This window comes from Hippoglossus hippoglossus, chromosome 9, assembly GCF_009819705.1.
Source record: "Hippoglossus hippoglossus isolate fHipHip1 chromosome 9, fHipHip1.pri, whole genome shotgun sequence".
NCBI lineage: Eukaryota > Metazoa > Chordata > Actinopteri > Pleuronectiformes > Pleuronectidae > Hippoglossus > Hippoglossus hippoglossus.
This window is the reverse complement of record NC_047159.1, coordinates 10,922,579-10,942,455: the sequence shown is the minus strand read 5'-3', so window position 1 is coordinate 10,942,455 and position 19,877 is coordinate 10,922,579. Positions and strand designations below refer to the sequence as shown.

The following is a 19,877-nucleotide window of genomic DNA, read 5'->3' as shown; positions in this document are numbered from 1 at the left end:
TCAGTTTAAGGTTTTAAGACATGCGAGATGTTCGCTCTGTTCACAACGTGCTGCTGGTGGCATTCTTACCTGTTGACAACACACTGTGGGCAGGTTAAATGTAGTGTTGCATTAAAAATGAAAACCTACTAAAGTCTTTAAAGTGGGTGGAAGAGATGATGAGTGGTAAGGTGGTACTTGGTGCTGCTGAGGCATTACAGTCATCTGATCTTAGGCACGAACACACACTGCCACTCTACCATACGACATACAGTAGTAACATTCCATCAAATAAAAACTATATGCACATTTGGGCTGGCTGTTTTGTAATACAAAGAAAAAAGAGCATAAGTTGTTTGAAGAACAAATTAATTTCCACATCAAACCAAAAAAATAAATGTATTATGTTGTCTATTTTTTACCACCAGATAACAGTGCACTTCATTATACATGTGAAGTTTATGTGGACAAAGATGCTCAGAAGTTTAGTTGATCAGTTGCAAACAGAACAAGAACTCGCTTCCTCTCCTACTTTCAAACCGAGCGAACAATAAATCCTGAGCACATCTGACAGCCGAGCAACGTTCGATGACGCACTCACATTTTCACTCTAACGATTTCCATCCTGAAATATTGCAAATTACAAAATGTGGCAATAAGTGGGAGCAGCACTCATATGGGCATTGCCTGCACGGCTAATGACTCATCTGACAATACAGAGGATGTGTCACACACATTCTTTTCAACTTCAGTGTGCGAGCAACTATTCAGGGCATTTGTTTTGTGGTTAATAATCACCCAGAAGCCCATGAGGAGTAGGTGGTAACACAGAATATATCCTCCTTGATGCTTTGAGAAATGGTAACTGTTAAGTTTTCTTTAGAAATGTCAGCAATGACTCATGCTTGTATAAAATATATGTATTAGATACAATTAGATAAGATAACTTTATTGCCACTGCACCAGTATGATCCAATCAAATTAAGCTGGTAACCTTCTTATAGATGCCAATTAGAATAGAATAAAAGAACAAACATACAATACAAACTAAAGACACTATGACGATATGAATAAATAAAAAACAGATAAAATACTATATCCACAGTACATTATACAATGTGCAATGGCCACACACAGAGTCAATTTACTGGATAAGAAAATTACTATATGTGTAAATTTGTAAAGTTTGTTATTACCTCAGCCAAGGAGATGCTATGATTTAATCTGCATACGTATGTTTTTTTTTTTTTTTAGCAGTATTAAAAAAAAAAAGACTTCACAGATTACCACAGAAGTTGGTGGAAGGATGCGTTATTGGTCAGAAATGAACCCATTCAATGTTGCTGTTGATCCGAATCAAGGGGTCGATCCAGGAATTATTTTCACCTTTTTCCGGGGGAATAATTCCAAATTAAAATGCAGATCTAGTGAATTCAAATGTGGATTCCCTCTCGTACTGAGTGGCCCTCAGTCCTAAAATCCTATTGAGTCCATTTCCAAGATGCGCAGATGCTCTGCAATGCAATTCTGCAAAAAGTCTAAAAGGATTAGCTTTTTTTTTTTTTTATTTATTGTTCCACAGATGAACCAAAACCAATGGGTTTGAAAATGCATCCTGAAAAATAAACATTGCATTGGCCTTGGCTGAGAGAGAGAAGGGAAGAGCAGAGAACAATATCTGTGAGCTTGTTTTGTCTTTCAGTCGAACAGACAGCCGGCTGCAAACAATGGCGGCCAAACTGTGTATGTTTCTTTTTCAGAGATTAGCTTGGAGGAGCTTGTGTGGATGCACTGTATGAGTATGGGTGGATGTGTGTGTTGTTTGTGCATCTCTAAGTGCCTTGTTAGGGCTGTTGCTTTGATATAAGGGCTCTGCAGTTGGGTTGGGTAGTCGGGCTGTAATTCTTTGAAGTCCCAACCTGAGTATTTCTGTTATTGTTGTGTATTTTCAGTTGCTGTATGTACCAGATTATTCTACAGCGTCTTGTTTTAAATTTAGGTTTATGTAGGGCCTGTTCGCTGATGCACACTGTTTTTTTTAACAATCTCAAACATTGCCTCCGTAAATATAGACACAATCGCAACTTGGAACTGCCAGATACACAACTACTACCACAGAAAGCTCAGAGGGTGAATCTAAACTAGGCTGCCAGAAACATACCCCATCTTTTGGCTACAGTGGATTTATTATGGACAAATGAAACACCACTTATTATTTTTTATCTTAATTTTGTTTCCGATTTCAATTAACACGTTTTGAATGACAAACTGGCTTCGCTTCTAATTTCTGCTTTGTCTATTCCATCTCTGACTGATTAAACGCCATGTCCCTCAGTCTGTTGACTGGCCCTGTCCAAATTAGTGGGCGGTACAATGTCTTCCTGTCTGCCCGGCACTGAGCACACCGCCTAACTCATTTCCCTGCCAGTCTGCTCGTCCGTCTGCTTGTGTCGTTAGCTGGCTGATGAATTGATTGCCTGTCTCCCTATCTGCCTGTCTATCTGTGTATTTGTCTCGCACACTGGTAACCTGGCTCGCAAATCAATTGCATCTGCCTGTCTCTCGTGTGCAATGGTTTCAGTCGGCCTTCCCTATGAACAAAAGACAGTAAGTTACACCGATTTATACAGTTTCAATAGTCTTTAATTACCTTTTAATGACCTTAAATAGCTTCTCGCTTGTGCATGTGTTTAAGTAGTTATGGATGAACTGCATGCCCTCTCTAAGGGCTAGATTGGCGTGCATATTAGCATTATGGAGAAAATTGTTTAAACCAGATCTATTTACAGCTGTGTAGGTGTTATTCAGTGGTTGAATTAGTAATTATTATAAGAGGCCAATGAGCTGGAAACAAATAATTTATTAATTCTGCATAGAAATACTGACTTATTCAGTACTATTCTTTCAAAGGAAAAAGTGTAAATGAGCGGTGCTGTACAAGAAGCCCTCTCCACTGGTGTTGGAGAGAGAGAGAGAGAGAGAGAGAGAGAGAGAGAGAGAGAGAGAGAGAGAGAGAGAGGTCCAGCAGAGGCTCAGAGCAGAGGGTGGACTAATGTTGTCCCAGTAGAATACAGAGATAAATGCAGCCAAATGTATGATCTGCTAGCGCTAAGTGCTTTGCATTTATTGAACATAATGTTTATTTCTAACATCTAAATAGAACACTGAATATAAATGTATTGACAAAAAGTACTTGAGTTCAACGTGTCAGAAACAGTTTTGGGTTAGTTTTTCAAGTTTATTATATTATAGTTATTATTGTTATTACTTAAAACCTATGTAGTGAGTTCATATTAAATGGATAATTTTGGAGGGGAAGTAGCACAATGAGGCAGGATATCATTTTGCTCCTCTTCTCTCACAGTCATGAATGTTGATGTTTGCCAATTGTGATTGAGCTGTTTATGATGAAAGCTGGAATATTGTGGCATTTCACAAAAGGTTTTGATGAAATATGAACAGGAGGGCGTAGGACTCGATAAGTATTCACTTCAGCCCTACTCCTTGTCCGACATGATTTATTTATATTGAACATTAAAGTTCACTTCTTAGCTGTGGCCTTTTCTTACCTGCTCATATTTATATATATATTTTTTAAACATGCTCAAAATAAAATTTAAATGACCAAAATCATGATTATTGTTATTATTACAGGTTAACTTATAAACTGCAGCTCCAGACAAATGTATGCAGTTCTCTCTCTTTTTTTTTCTTACAGTGACCTTTTAAAGAAAATATATATCTGAAATGTCTGAAGGTGCGTTGATTTATTTTTTCAGGTGCAGGATGTTCCACTCAGAATTGACCCTCACACGTCTGCTAACCTCAGTAAATCCAGTGAAGTGTACAAGCAGTCACACTTGTCATATTAACTCTCAGTACTTGTTACCCTTGTGTAAAAGCCATTTGACCTTCCATTAGAATAAATTATTTACTTGAGGTCATTTACTTGAGGTTGAAGTTATGATACTGAGTTGATTTAACATAAAAATGTATTTTTGCTCAGTTCGCGGTCTGACTCACACCGACATAAAACAACAACCCAAAGGTGATGCCATCTTATCCCCACAGGTCTGGCGTGAATCACCACAGGACTGCATTTGGGCTGCCCTCAGTTTTCCCCCAAAAAGTCTCTTAGACATGACGCAATATAACCAATGTACTGAAGCGAGTATTAAATAACGTCACTTGTCTGAAAACAATCCAGATATTATAAAGGAGCTGTCCAGGTAGAATAATTAAAAAAGTATCCGGATGACATACTGTGATCTTGCTTTAAAGGGTCATACGTGATATTGTGAAGACCAGTTTTAGACCATCGCAGTGTGGACATTTTAGAAAAGTGAGGACATTTTGTTTGGTCCTTGCTGTCTGACGGACCTTCAATGTGTTTGAGACTTATGTTTGGAGACAATACACTCAAACACCCGATGGTTTTGACACGGCGCAACAACTATATTTGACCCTATGTTATGAAGAGACCCCGGGGGTTAGGGTCAGGGTAAGTGGACAAGGCAGGAGGTTAGGGTGTAGAATGCAATATGAATGGGTTTGAGTTAGGGTCATGCATTAAAGTTGCAGCTGTTAAGAAATAAAAGTTACGCTAAATTGATGACCACCTCCACCTTGTTCTTTTACTGGGGGGTTGAAAGAGGGAACCAAAGACGCTAGATTAGGTAATAAATGTTAATCAGTGTGTTCTCACAAAGATAAAAGTACAAGTGTGTGTGTACAGTATTTTCTCACGAGCCTATAAAGCTTGGATTATATCACGTGCCCTCTCCCTCCTTCTCTTTCTTCCTCCTGCATGTTACTTAATTGTGGATCTGCTCCTGTCACTTATACTCACATTTCACTCCCTACACACTATCCCCATATCACCATAGTAATCAGGCTAGACGTTACTTAGGGATTGGATGGAGGTGTGTGTGTGTGTGTCTGCATCTGCATGCATGTCTGTGTGTGCCCCGTTCATGTCTCCATCAATTAAAGCAATGAGAATCACCTAATTGGATAACATTCTATGGAAAGGTGGGGGTGGTGGGGTGAGGAGTGGAGAGCAGGGGGGAGATCACAGGAGGGAGGGAACTCAATAGTTGTCTCAGTTTATTTTTCATCTCCGCTTAGTCGTGACACACAGGGCCCGCAGCTGCATTTATGCGCACATCACCACACACACAGAAGAAAAAAAACACCTCTCACACTTCACTCGCAGGTGTGAGGACTGAAAACTGTTTCCTGGTACCTTCATAGTATGATGTTCATGGCTCTCAAAGCAAGAATGTGGCCGTCCCCATCGAATTAAGACGGTGTTTATTTTTTGTTGGACAGAGGCAATAATTGGGATAAAATGGACATGTATGAGTAATTTGATCATATGTGTGTGGTCCTGTGAGGGTTAGTTGATTAATAGTTTTAGAAAATTCATGACGTAAATACATGTAATTGCTTTTTAAACATGTTATCGCGGCCGTGTACTGTAAGAAGCCGCTGAGAAGATTCAGCACCATGGACAGCACCAAATATCACACAGAGTCAGAGGCTCAATTCAGACGCTGCATCCCTCGGAGGACGGTCTACACCCCCCCTGAGGAAAACCTCCTTCGGGGGCTATGTAGAACATGAAGGCCTAACCAATTGGCAATGGACAATAAATTCATCCAATCGTCCGACTGTACTTTGAAGCCCTCTTATTTTTCATTTGACAACTGCTTATATTCAAAAGGAGATGACTCTTAGTGAAAAGTCATTAAACCACAAGTGCTGTGCGACATGCCTCTGTGTTGCTCGTGTGAATAACCTCCCTCTTTAATCTCACATTTCTGTCAGCCCTCAGGGAGTTTTGGTGACAATGGGAAGGCATTATCACAATAACTGATGGTTTATAGTCAGAGTTAAAGAAAACATCATAATGTGGTGAGGCATGTTTCCTTTCAACCTTTATTTTGAATTGAAGGAAAATTACATTAGTAGATGAATAAAAAATAAGGGACATAGAAGCATGAAGACAGGGTTCTAGCTCGTAGATAATCTGCAGCCCAAGTGTTCAACATACATATTAAATATATGTAAAAACAACATTTTTGAATTCATTCTTTTTTTTCTCTTACCCGTGTGAATGTGATGCAAAGAACTGAGCTGAACAATGTGTCAATGGCGATGAAGATTAATTATAAGGCCGGTTAATGTAAGATGGAACGTGTATAAAGATGATGATAAAATGCTTTGTCTTTGTAAAGTTATTAATTAAAGTTTCAGTGGATCAGAGTGACTGATCTTTATATTTAGACGGCTTGTCATCTTTCCATGTGATCTATTCGGACACAGTGGAACTCGTTGTGATTCACAGGAACAATGTGGTATAGTGCTAAAGTCAGCATGAAGCAAATGCCTTTAGGGGGTGAGAAACACTTGACTGCATGAGCGTGATGAGAATAACTAAACCAGACTTTGTCATGTTAGTGAGCACGCTGTGATAATGTAAACACATTAACAAAAACAACACTTTATCCTTGAAGGGTAACACTTTCCTTAATTTCCGTATTTTTTCCTCATCATGAATACGTTTTTCCATCTATGTTAATGTTTCTGTGTCACTCTGCATTCTCGTCTCCTCTTGCAGCAGGATTTTTAATTCAGAACGCAAACAAACTGAAGACTTCAGCTTTGCAATCAGGGCGTTTTGAAGTTTTCTCAGGAATATTGCAATGTTAGATGAACTTTCTTTCTCATGCAACATTAATGTGTCATTTAAAAGAATAAGACAAACCCCCTCTCTGATGGAGCCTCAGTCTGTCAGCTAAATATAAACAGTAGTGTCCGTAGCAGCAGAAAATACAAAGCAATGTATTGTAGAAGCAATGTAACTCCAGAAGATATTCAGACCCCTTCATGTTTTACCCATATTGTGTTGCAGATCTAAATTGACATTTCTGCTCCTCCACCTACACTCAGTAATCCCTCTTGACCAAGGACAGCCATATTTTAAGACTTTCTTTGTGAAATAGAAAAATAAATAAATAAACAAGCCTCTACTGTGATAACTGGAGTCAAATTGTACTTTATATAGCAATGTATGTTGCCATGAACATTTCTAACATAGAAACTGTTTTGACCTTGTCGTGATGCTATTCTTGCGTCTCAACAGACCTAAAGGCTGTTGTACATGGAAACCAGAACCAAACAGAGAGCCACCATCTTCTTCCTTAAGGTTAGGTGATCAAAAAATATATATCGGTGTAGGGTTTAATTGTTCTGTCAACTCCAACAAGTTCCTTGCTTGTCCAGTAAACATAAACATCCACGAAGCTTCCCACCATCTTTCCTGACTTATCCCTTGAAGAAAAAATGTGTCTTTAGTTTGCTTGACATTTAACTGTCTTTATTAATCAGTTATTTTCACTCTCTGCTGTTTCATGCTTCCATCCAGCCTAACATGGCTAAAACCTGCAGAGCTATTGATACCCAGTGGATCAGCATTGAGCGGTGATTCAACCAGGATAAATACGTTAATCGAGAGTTTACAATAATAAATCATTTTTACAATATAAACCATGTGTTCTTTGCTGGATCTCATAGTGACTGCAACTGTTCCTACCACTGGGAAAAAAATAATAAAGATGATAAGATGTGATTCTTGACTTTGAATAAAATAATTTCTCTTATTTTAAACCAAAATCCTTATTTTAAAACTTTAGTATTTTCAGCCACCGGCTGAAGGTGTGACCTCTATCGTGAGTGTTTCGTCAGCATTATTTCATTTATTTTTAGTAGCGCAACAAGGATTCAGTGTCCTCCAGTGACATGACTCAGAGGAAACTTACTAACCGTGAAGACATGAAATATTCTGCTGTTTACTGGTCCTGATTATGAGGAGGACAGTGGAAGTAAGTCATTGAAGATGGATGGCAAAGTAGCAAAAATGTATGTAATCATTTCTCCCGTCCATTTCCTGCAAAGCTTCACTTCACATTGTAATATAAAATGGTTAATTTTTGGAAACAGTTTCATCAAACTCCGAAGTGCACTTTTTTACAGTATTGCAAACTAAAATGTCCTTGTCATTTCTTTCACTTGAGTGAAAGTGACATAGCAGAATGACCAGGTTTGCAAATCTCAGCGCAGCCTCTCAGAAAAACATATTCCACTGTATTAGCTTCTGTGAAGTGCATGACTTTGACTGAAAGTTGGTGAGTTCCTTAAATGCATCGTGAAGCCTTTTACCCAAACTATGATTCACACCAGAATCAAGCGGTCATCTATAGTAGCAGTTTAAACCTGGTGGACATTTTCATCCATGTAAACTGCTTTGTTGCCTTCACCTGCAAATCGATACCACACAGTCACTCACAGCTGCACTTAGCTGTATTCATGTGCTGCCATGTTATTATCTGTATCTACAAAAATCAACCTTCAAGCTCCTCTCTTCCATATTTAGCCTTGCTTCATCCCTGCCTCCCACAATGTTTCTGTCCCTCCGCTGCATCTGTACGTCTTCGTCGACTCTAATGTGAATGCACAGAAAAGTCTCGTTAGCTGCCATAGAGACCAAAGATATCTTATGCTGTGAGGCCGTTACATCACTGAGGGCCTGCGAGCCCTCCTCCTGCTGCCATCATCCCTTCATTTGTCCATTTATCTAACATCTATCTAACAAACAACTGTATACAGACACACACACATGTTGTGAACACGGTGGCTTTCCTGATGCATTCAAATTCCTCTGCTCATCCTTCTCCACTAGATTTACCCTTCCCCCTTCTCTGCAGTCATGGCTAAATTGCAAACATGTTAACTCTGTTCTTTCAGCTTGATACACTTCCATTCAGTTTGTTCTCGTTTTTCTTTCCTACTCAAATTTTACTTTTTCCCCCTATCACTCTTTGTCCTTATTCAGTGATGAATTGCAACAATTCAATTAACCTCCCTACTAATCGAGTGGGGTATCCATGGCAACACTGACATTTCACAAGGCAATATGATGGTATTTAGTGTGTGTAAGTGTGCATGTGTGTGTGTGTGGAGTCCAGCAGCTGAAAGCCAAACCAAACCAGATCCAACCAGACTTTTGGGGCTTTGGATAATATGCATTTGTGTGTGTGTGTGTGTCCTCAATCCGTGGTACTTCTGTTGATCGGTTGATAGATAGAAAGTCTCATTTGAATAGATGTCAGAAGTGCATCTCTATTGAAAGGTTTCCTTCCTGCCCCTACTGAGCGTTGGCCGCTGCACACTCTGCTCTCTGGCTTCCCCCGCTCCCTCTATCTTTCTGTCTCCTTCTGTGTCTCTGTCTTTGTTTCAGTGTGTATGGCTGCTTGACAGCCAGCTTCCCCTCTCTAAATAAACAAAGACAGTCCTTCACTGCAGATGGAAAAGGATCGCCCACAAAAGAGTTTTGCTGTGGCTTCTCTCTTTACAGCATGAATGTCCTTCTACTGAAAACTTCATTTATTTTTTGTTTTTAATGGGTTTTTTTACCTTTAAGACTGCACATGAAAAAAAGTGCCTTCAAATTCACATTCACAAATTATAAGACCAGGTGATGAAGCACACAGACATCCTGGAGAGAGGTTATTATTTCTCTGCTGTCAAATTACTGCTCGGATGATGGAGAGGCATGAGGTGATGTTGATGTCTGCACATATTGTGACATGTGTATAAATAACTCCATATTAGAAAGCTGATTAAAGCCTCATGTTGATCTGTATAACAGTCCACCTAGACTGCTACTGCATGATGACAGCTTTACATAGTACTTTAATGTGTTTGAAGTAGACTATAAGCATGGACTATATATAAAGATGGACGACGTGACAGCTTCCAAAAAGTGAAGCCCGAAGCTTGTTGATCGCCACCTAGTGGCTGGCTGTAGTTTAAGTCATCAGTCCTGCCACCTCCATGTTAATGAATAGAACATGGACCAACCATGGACTAAGATTTTTTTCTCAGAGTTAGTTCCGGTCATTTTGATTGTTTTTCAAATGTTCATATTTTTGATACGTTTGGTTTCAAAGTCGTTTTTTTAAGCTATAAAAACACAGGGAAATGTCATGATTGATGACTGAGAATGACTCACGATTGGACCAATGCTTGTATCAGAGGGACATTGCTTCCATGGCTCCATCCTCCGATCACTACTCTGCAGACTCTGGCTCCAAATGTACAATTTGGCAGCATTTGTATTCGCAATATTTCTGCTTCATTTCTGTACGGTGGGAGGAAGTGGAGACACATCGTCCATCACTGGTATAGTCGATGCTTTAAGAAATCTTATAGTACTGTTAATAGCTTGCATAAGGCAATGAGAAAGACTCGTATTCGTTCTTTTTACATTATATATGAAACAGGGATTGCAGTGTGATGTCCGTGTGTCACAGGAGTAGCCTATAATTCATCATGTAAAGTTATTTTCATACTCATCTAGTCTTGTGTTGTGTATGCTTATTATTTATGAAATTCATGCAATTTCTACAACATAGTAATCCACCGATCCATTATCTGCACTGCTTATCCTGAGTGTTATGTAGGGGCTGGAGCCCATGCAGCTGACATTGGGCAAAATGCGGTGTACACCCGGGTCATGTTGCCAGTCCCCCACCTGGCTGATATATACTAAAAACAACCAGTCTCACTTCTATTTGCATATACAGCAAATAGGTTATTCCACAGTACAGCAAACCATATTACATCTGAATCCTTCTTAGTTCTGTTAAGGTTTATTACATGATCTCAGATGGTGCTCAAATCAGTCTGTGAGTCTTGTTAATGTCATCTTGAGATAAAAAGTGAAAGTAACTTCCCCTTAAGAGCATTTGGCTTGGTGGAGCACTGTCCAACCAGTGTACCAAACACTCAATAAATTAATAAACAGCACTGTGACACTGCATGCGCTCACACAACACGCCTACACAGAGTGCGAGTCGAAAGGCATCCCACTCTAACGCCCGCGTTTTATTACAGTCATAAACTACACAGGGAGAGAGCAGCCAAAAAACTTCTACCTGATTTGATTTGATGCTTTTTGGATATAAAGTGCTCTCCTGTGGTCTCGCTGCTTTTATACAGTGCAATTGAATTCAAGGTTGTGCTGGCATGAGAGCTGACTGCGGACAGGAAATCCGACACAAATAATCAACATGTTTTATGGATTGTATCCCCATTACACCTGTCAATGTCAGACATATACACGTAGATAGACGCACAAACACAGCAGGAGTTGCCTTCAGTTCCAAAAACTGAAGAGAAATGCTTTGTCCAGGAACAACACAATTTAATGTGTGCGTGTGTGTGTGTGTTCATGCCCTTTTTATCCCATAGAGAGATGGTAATTGTTTTGCCCTCTGCCAGACAAGCCAACAAGCTCACAAACACCTCTGCCTCCTCCCCCACTGTGGCCTCTATTGTCCGGATTTTGGCTCCCCGTTTTTTAAAGCAATTTCATTTTCTGTTGCTCCCAACTCATGCACAGAGGAGCAGAGGAAGTAATAAGACATGGTGAGATGGAGGTGAAACAGCATCAAGGAAGGAGGACTTTCTTTAATTAATTATAAAAATTAGACTTTGAATCTCAATCAACTGGTTGGACTTGTAGGAAAAAACGTGATGCCACTTATTTCACCTATCGCGATCTCTCTCCTCGGAGTTTGACACTTCATCTATCAGCAGGGAAATGATTACAGGCTTCCCTTTGGTCGATGGTTGACGCCCAGTTGACAGGCTGTCAGTCAGACCACTGAGTTACCATAGTGATATCTCAAGCTACTCTTCTTCCTTGACAAATGGGTGATGTGTGTAAATCACTTGGGTAAGACTGGTTGACAGAGAGGCTAAAATAGGAGAGGAAAGATGAGAGGAGGAGAGGGTTATCCAGGGTATTTCTTCTGTTTTCGGGCCATTATTGGAACTGTTACTGGCAGTTCCCAAGGGCATAGTTGTATACATGCCTCTACGGTGCATGCGCATACACACACACACACACACACACACACACACACACACACAACAAAGTTTCAGGGTCAGGCAAGTGAACGTGAAGAGGAGTGAGCTACAAGAAGCACTTTAATGAAACCCTTGCGAGAGCCAATGCAGTGGCACTCACCTTAGTCAAGCATATAAAGAGAGCGATAAAGAGAGAGAGAGCTGCGGAAGGATGGAACAAGAAAGAGAATTAGATGTAGAAAGAAAAATACAATGGCAATAATATAAGCCTGTGGTTTGGACAAGGGAATTGGGGAAGGAGAAGGTGAAGAGGGGAATAAGCTGTGAAATTGGTGCCTTTTGAATGAAGACGTGAGTAATGACTGAAATGTCAGGATAACATTAACATAATGTGTACTCACATTAACATGTAACACTCACTTCATTTTTTATTCTACTTCCATTTTTCTTATATTCCTATATACTCAATTAGGCTAAAGATGACTTAACAGATTGCAATGGAATTTTGTGGAGGGGTTGGGCATGATCTGTTTTTCACTGTCTTTAACATTGTGAAATAAGGCATTAGCCTCGGCGGAGGTTCACTATGAGCCCTCTGAGCTCCCTCCTAGTTTGAAATCACGTGTTTGTCAAAGTCTCCTTGATCACACTCCACAAAACTCGGAACATTATTGACAAGTTCAGAAACTCAAATAGGTTTAACATGTAAAGGGAGCACAGAAAAACGGGCAAATTGATTAATTATCCCATTCACGATTCTGTTACTAGAAAAATAGTGTGGGGTTTTGTTTAATATGTATACATGATTGCAAAGATTCAATATTTGAAACACAGTGTGTTTGCCCCAATCTTCATTTAAATTTTGTTTCACAAGAAATGTTTCATTTCCAGGTTCAGCCCTCTTACACCAAAAGGCATTTAACACTTTTAAGACAGCTCTTTAGTCATTCCTTCTGCTTCTCGATTCTTGTAAAGCACTTACAGTCCTTCATTTTGAGGTCCAAGCCTCCAGTTTGCCTGAAGCAGACCTCAGGAGATCCCCTCAACTTGAAAAAAGACCTTGATATCTTTATCTTGTATTTACCCTCACTGACTATATTTTTGTGGTCCTAACCTGCAGCATAAACCTAGGGCCCTGAAGCCCAAAGGAAATTACTAAATTCCCCTTGCGAGGTGGAAATAACTCTTCTCACCTGTTATCAGGTTATAACTGGATTGCTTGCACAGTTTAAATCGCCACTATTAAATTTTAGACCAGCCGTTTTCAGAAGAACAAAAAAGTTTTCATGAATACATGTCTTGTCCTGTAGTTCCACAAGTCACATTTACCATTGTTATTTCAAGGACCAACAAGTCAGTGTATCTCTGGTATAACTGTGCACTGTAAGTAGTTGGTGCTGCACACTCATCCCCAGACAACTAAAGGCTGCTGGCGTTCTTGTTTCCCTTCTTTCTTCAAATCTGGCCATTCTTTGACTTGAGGGCATCAAGAGAGAGAGAGAGAGATAATTTGAGACAAAAACATTAAGCAATGGCTAAATATCTGCAGACGTCTTCCTTCTCTCTCTCTCTCCCACAGCCAGACAGGCCCAGAGCCATGCAGGCATAAAGGACATTGTTTATAGACAGGGGAAATCACTTAGTTCCTCCTTCACACCTTTTAGCTGGAAGGTCTTCTGAGAGTCATAGAGAGACAGAGAGAGACAGAAAGACAAGACAAGACAGAGTAGAAAAACACTGAGGTTAAGAGGTTGTAGAAGGTGAGTGGTGCAAAGAGCAGGGTGCTAATTTCCCAAGACAAGAAAAAGGGAGACAAAAAAGGAAAAGAAAATGATGGAAACTAGACAGGAGAAGAGGATTGATGGGAAGCGTAAAAGGAGAAGGGGAATGAGGCATGAGGAGAGGAGACAAAAGAAGGGGGAGGTAAGGACGGTGAGGTTTAAGTTGACTGCCAGTTGGTTTGAGATGTGAATTCACGAGTGTTGCCTCATGGGCAGGGGGCATCGTATCCCATCCACTGCAGAAGCTACATAGCAGGTCAGGAGGAAGAAGGAGAGGAGGAAAGAAAGCTGTGGAGGTCAAGGTCGACACAGAGTACAGTCATATCTTTAAAAGATTAGGATGAGGATGAGAGGAGAAAAGTTGGTAGAAGTTAAATTCAGAAAATAAATACTGTAAAAAAAGAAGAATGAAGGAGTTGGTTGTTGAAAGAAAGGTTTGGATGTAGCATACTGATCATTTCCATGCCATTCACTACTTCCTGTTTTATTTTGATTCATTCCTAACACTTCCTGTCTATTGAGGTCCTGGTCCCTGGTCATTTTAGGAAAAAACGTATATACTCAGCATTGTGCACAGTCCCCAGTTGCCAGATTGTCACTGTTACCCTCTAGTACACTTGCATTCTCGTGGTCTTCCCAGTGCAGCTTTCTCATGTATGACCCTCGATGCTCTTGCTGATTCCCTGAATGGTTTATCGGAATGTGAGGAAAGACTTTTTGCCCACGTCCTGGTCCCCTGTGAGTTTCCCTGCCAGTGTCACACTGTAGGTGCAAGGAAGGAAGAACATTTTAAGAACAAAGATGAGTGTAGAGAGGCAGACACATATAGAAAGAAAGTGAAACTTACTATTTCTGTTTTCTTGGCAGGGTGATGACTCTGTATGTGATGTAGGAGCTTTGAGCAAGAATGCACAGAATACCCAAGCAGCGCGGGTTGCCCAGGGGCTGAGGAGTACTAGAAGAGATGAGTCGGTGGACAAAGGAGCTGTGAGGAGGCAGATAGGAGTGAATGATGAGGATAGAAAGATTGGGGAGGGAGATGAGAGCAAAGAGAAGTGCGTGTAGTAAAGTGTGCGACATGTCTTACCCTGAGAGTCGTGACAATAGTCAGAGCATTTTGATGTGGTGTCTGTTGAGCACTAATGGCTTTCTAGTTTCTCTGCATGCATGTGCATATTCTTGGCATCAAGCTGCGATTGTATCATAAATTTCCTGCGGGACAATATTTGCCTGGTGTAAACCCTAAAAGGCAACACAACCATTTGAAATTACCCAGTGTAGCCACTTATCCTTTCATTATTTACTATTGTCCTGCAGAGACCACAAGCACTGAAGGGGGAGGACATTTTTGCACCCAGGCTGCTTGTTAGAGTTCTGTCCTCAGAGGATGTCAGTCACCTTCAGCAGGTGTCATCTTTCCTTTTGCATTTGAGCACGTGCAGATTTTACATGTAGCTGATGTTTCCAGGCTGTTAATGCTCGCAGATTCCCAAAGACAGACACCACTCTTTCACTGACCCAGGCCATAAAAACAGCAATTGAATCCTATAGCTGGCACCATTTGAAGTTCCTCTTGCACATACTGTATACTACTTAGAAGCGGTGGATAGCCAACTGGAAACCCATTAAACCGGGTAAATAACCATTCGCTCATCTCAGCGAGTTGATTACTCTGTCTCTTGCAATCAACTGTGTTCTGTGAACACTTTCAAATGGACAGGGAAATGGCTACTAACAGCCGTCACACAGCAAATGGAAGCAGGCGAAGGTATGCGAATGAACAAAATGGAGGGATTTTTAAAATAAGCATCAGTAATTTGAAAGAAGAGAAGCTGTATATATCGACCCGGACTTGCACAAGTCTTTGTACTTTGTTGTGAGAGTTTGATTTTCTTTGAAATAGCAAACCCCAGCAAACCCCAGCAAACCCCAGCATCATGTAGGGAGGATAATTCTTAGGAGTGGAGTTTTGATCAACTTGGGCAATACAGCAATGGGTAAGCCCAACACGGTGGCTCAATACATTTCAGATTTGGCTCTAAATGTAAACAAACAAGTTCTGGACAGCATTCAGAAAAAGCCCTTTGTTGGGTTGCAGATACACAAATCCAGTTATGTGGCCAAGCTGACTGTATGTTTACCACACATAGAGATACGGCCATTCGCCGGAGGTTTTTTTGTTTTTTAAGGGATTATATAGCGATGGTGAGAAATCAGTGCCAAGCAGCAGCAAGTTCTTTTGGTGCAAGAGGTGACTCAGCAGCGTTTGAGTTTACTGTTTGAACCCAGAATGCCAGAAGAGCCCCGTGATACATCCTGAACAAATCTATCTTCTTTCTCATTCAAATGTGGGCCATGGACTTCTGCAATGTGGAAATAGGTGCACATCAAGACAGTGCACACACTACAAGTCTGCTGGCTGTCTGCTGGCAGGTCCCAGCTCCTTGATTTATGGAAGAGGGACTTTTTTTCTACCATATATCCTGTTACCTCTGGTTCGGCATATGCAGAATACAAAACAGTTTAACAAGTGGTCCTGTCTTTTAGTTGAATACATTTACACAGGAGTTTTGCCACTGATACAAAAAGATGAAAATGTTCTGCAAGCATGAAGCTAGAAAATCTATGGTACAAACCCAATGGGGTGCCTCATTAGTGACATGCAGTCAGATAGTATTTACACTTTCTACATTAATATATTAACATTGTAAATAGAGCTAAATTTGCTGTGGTATTCTATGTTACCAGTGTAATTCACCGTCTCCCATGTTCATCAAATAAAAAGCTCAAAATATCTATGTTAATGTTCAATGACAAACTGAAAAAGTCCTACAATAACAGAGCAGAGCAGCAGAGCCTTATCACATAATCAGAGGGATGTCAAAGCTAAAAGCCAAAGTGCAGATTTTGTAACATCATGAATTAACCTGAAAGCCAAAAGTGAACCTGAAGAAATTAATCTATAAATCTACAAATCTTGTCTGATTAAAATAGCTGCATCCAGACAGCACACACAAAAATGTCATGTGTTGTATTGGGCTCTGTCTGCAGCGGACAGTACAAACTTTATGGATTTTCTGATTGTCCACCAGCACATCAATGCAGCAGGATTTCTCTGCTACTGGTGGCCAATCTGACTATGACAAGTGTGTGTGTGTGTGTGTGTGTGTGTGTGTGTGTGTGTGTGTGTGTGTGTGTGTGTGTGTGTGTGTTTGTGAGAGAGTGAGAGAGAGGAAATCCACACAAGTTCAAGTTCATCACAGGAGTGAGGCTGCCTACATTCAAAAGTAAGTGCTCTACAGATAGTGAGCAACACCGCTGATATCCCGAGTCTCAAGTTTATTACTAGTTGGTGACATTTCCACACCGTCATCCCTAGGTAGGTCAGAATATTCACAAACAGATATTAGCAATTTCGCCATGGCAAGCTTTAAGGGGTTTTGGTTGGAAGGGGGAAGTTGTCTTTGCTTTGTCTTCAGGGAGCACCAGTATTTAAGAAAATGAAAAAGCCTACCAACCCTAACCCTAGATGAATGCCTAAAATGATAGGACATAAAAAGCCACCAGCCCACTGTCACACTTTACATAGCTTAATTGAATTCCCCCCCTTTACTCTGCTCGGTGCACTGAGTGTGTAAGTCGAGGGGAGTTTGAGACGGTAGGGAGACATTAGAGGTGAGGGAGAAAATATGAGGGTGTTTGTATCCCTAAGGCAGTAATATGCACAGCTTCTGTGTACAGAGTGTATTAAAGTGTTGAACATTTCATTTGGACTTCAGTACAGTGTGTTGGCCACCAGCGGGTTTGTGTAGCCTTCGAACTTCTCTGTGTGTGAGAGTGTTAAACAATCAGTGGTTTGCATGTGTCAAAAGTTGTAAAACTCCACCACAAACCCACTGCACAAATATATTGGATTCCAGTCTCCACAGCATTTGTGCCAAAACACATTCTTATTTTCTGTCAGTTTTTTAGGCCTTTTCGCTCAATTTGTTGCAATGAAAAGCCTTCAAGCTTTTTCATATACACTTTGATTCAAGCTCAAGGTAATTTCATTTCCACGTTTTGACACACGTGGGGGTACAAACTCCCAGTCTGGGAAACCACTGCAAGACATCACTTTAATTCCTGCTGAATAAAAAATGACCATTTTAATGGATAGTCCCAGTCGTGATGGCTTTTCAGTAAGCTAATCTTGCCTGGCAAACACGTTAGTTTCCCTGAGTGGGCGAATAGATTCATCCCCAGGGTGTGTTCCTCATTCAGGAAATCCACCGTAAAGCTCAGTACACATTGCATCTATGTGACCTTGATCAGTTCAACCTCTATCATGAGCAAGTATCTACAAAACCTAGTAACACAATTTATTATTAACTATGAAGGGCATTTGGTGATTCTAGATTTGCTGTTCATTCAGCAGGTATGTGTGCTGCTTTTACCATTTTTTCTAGTTACGTGCAGTTATATTCTCCTCGCAGATGTTTGCGGTGCAGAAGGCTGGACAGATTGCTTATAGATGGATGGCTTTGTTTGGAAAAGGCAACAAAAATGAGCTCTTTAAAACAAGTGTAAGGAAATTATAATGCTATGTGTATAAATCATATTTACAAAATTTATATTTAAAGACCAAATATGTCCAGATGCTAAAGATGATCATTCTTACTAAGCGTTCACATTATTGACCGTTTTCTACTTTTTGTTTTTAGATGTCAGCGTTTCTTTCTTGCTGCTCCTACACTTGAAATGATGTTGTTTTAATAACTCTCAGTAGTCTACACTAAATAAGTGGATATTTGAAGTAATCAAGCGCTATAGAAAATGTATTCATTACTTTATTTCAAATGTAAGTGTACTGCACTAAATAAGCATTAATCAGTGCAATTCTTCAAAGCAATCTGTTTGAATGCTTTACTTGAATGAGGTTAACTAATTACAATTTACAGTGTATCTGGCTTATGGGGTGTTCAAATACTAAGGAGAGGCCTTCCATGACGACCATTAAATACGATCTAAATGTCAATAGCACAGTGTCTGCTTCCAATTAGATCTTTCCATGACACTTTACAAATCTCTCTCAGGAGAGATGGGGATGTTAGGGAAATGATAGAGCAGCCTAGAGGCTGCATGAGCTCATAAAGTACAAGGCAGCTGTTTGAATAAAAGTAGAAAGTAGAGACTTAACCCTGCAACTACTTCAAACCCTTTCAGTGCAGAGATGGTCCAAGGGAGTTTGGATGACAGGCTTCATCCCACTCTGAAGAGCTGGAACCGAACAGAGATGTTAATTGTTGTCCAGAGGCGCGCATATTAACTTGAGATGCTTTTTGGTTTCTTGCACTTAGTGGTTTTACCGATTGAAAAGTCAGAGGTGCCCATTGCTCTTCATCAAAATAAACCCAAAGATAGGGGGTCTCCATTTTGCTCTGCTGCTGACCAGGCATTGCAGTCCTGTGTTGCCTGGATATAAAATGGCAGGGTGCCACAACTAGAGTCTTGATCATTTTTACCTTGGACCACCGTCTGCTGGCATGGAATAATGGTGAGTCAAGTATCTGGTCAGGAAGGCAGGGATCAGCACAACCATCATCATACTCTTCATGCCATCATCCAAATGCACCACCATGAGAGGGGATGGCACTGAACGAGATTCCCATAAGTGTTTACCCTTGAATGGCTGGAAAATCTGATCCAGGCATGCAGGTTGATTTTCTGTGCTGATAACAGCATGCACAGTGCCAAGATAGATAAAACCTGTCTGGTGGTGATTATGCAGGGACGGGACGGGGGGGACGGGGGGGCAAGTGGAGTGTGAAGCCAACCTTGGATTTCATTGTTGTCATGCTGGTCACCAAGGAACAGATGATGAGTTGAAGACAGAGGAGACATTACTAAGGGGCCAGTTCCCATCGGTAATTAAGTAAGAGTATGTGGGTGAAGATGTCTTGTGAGGCCTTTATGAGCCCCATTAGAATGCAAATTCAGTGACATTTTTTTGCAGTTGTAGCACATGAGATAAAATGTGAAAAAATACCAGTATGGTCCTTTAAGTGGAGACATGAAGAGCCCTGACTGAGTAATAAAGGCCAAATGAGAAACAAGGAGAAAGAGAGCCATGCCTATAATATAAGTCAAGGTTGAAGAAGGAATTGATGCACCAAATCCCTCTCTCTCTCTCTCTCCCTC

At 40.5% G+C, this 19,877-nt stretch overlaps 1 protein-coding gene across 3 annotated transcripts in view; it reads left to right on the top strand.

The window, feature by feature from the left end:
* The window catches only part of grid2 (glutamate receptor, ionotropic, delta 2), a 442,863-nt gene that overhangs the window by 78,495 nt on the left and 344,491 nt on the right, over window positions 1-19,877 (top strand). The window lies entirely within an intron of this gene.